At 35.7% G+C, this 898-nt stretch overlaps 1 protein-coding gene across 1 annotated transcript in view; it reads left to right on the top strand.

The window, feature by feature from the left end:
- Window positions 1-898, top strand: part of LOC106877996 (cephalotocin receptor 1) — a 207,022-nt gene that overhangs the window by 205,040 nt on the left and 1,084 nt on the right. The gene's annotated exons all lie outside the window — the stretch shown is intronic.

Raw genomic sequence — 898 nt, 5'->3', positions numbered from 1 at the left:
GATACAAAAATGGGACAACAAAACATCCAGATAGACGATACAAAGAAAACAAGGACGGGTCATTCTGAGTTTTCTTTCCTCAGTCGAGTACCAGATTATCTTCGCAATTTCGGCTGACTATAATCGAGATTGCTCCAATCTGGCCAGCCCCAAGAAAAAAACTAAGCTAAGAACATGAGATTCCTTGGAAGAAAGCAGCGAATGTATACGAAAACAAGGACGGAAAAAACGGAGAATGTTACACAAATACAATATAATGATTATAACAGGACGTAACAACAGGTGTCTTTCGACTAAGGACGAATTAAATTAAGCTGGCGTGTGTGGAAATAAAACCTTACGGCAGGGATACAAGATTTCACAGGCACAGGGAGGAATATCGATGTCGCACGGACGACGGCCGGCCAAGAAAGAAAAATCAGGCTTGGCTGAACGCCGGTCATGTGGGAAGAGAAGAGAGAGAGGCAGAGGAACAGAAGAATATATATATGCGTATGTGTATATGTGTGTGTGTGCGTTTCTGTTTGTATGTAAAAAGACGGAACACATAAATAGTTTCCCGTTCCCTCTCTCTTCCTACTTAAACATACGCGCGTGCGCACGCACGCACACACACACACACTCATGTAGGGATGATTATGGAATGTTTATTATTTTGATATTTTTAATAATTTTTCTATAAGTATTTTATATAAATTCATTTGGTACTTATTGTTGGTTGATATATATATTTATTTATTATAATTATTGTTCTATTTAAGACCTGACGATTAGCTGTATTTTTGAATAGAATTTATTTTCGATAATTTTAATTGATTTTAATCGATTTAAATTTCCTTTCTATTTGAAAATTAGTTATGAAACACGTGTAGTCATTTTATTATCTTTATCTTATGAT

The sequence above is a fragment of the Octopus bimaculoides genome, chromosome 10 (assembly GCF_001194135.2).
Source record: "Octopus bimaculoides isolate UCB-OBI-ISO-001 chromosome 10, ASM119413v2, whole genome shotgun sequence".
Lineage (NCBI taxonomy): Eukaryota > Metazoa > Mollusca > Cephalopoda > Octopoda > Octopodidae > Octopus > Octopus bimaculoides.
This window is presented reverse-complemented; position numbering and strand designations above follow the sequence as displayed.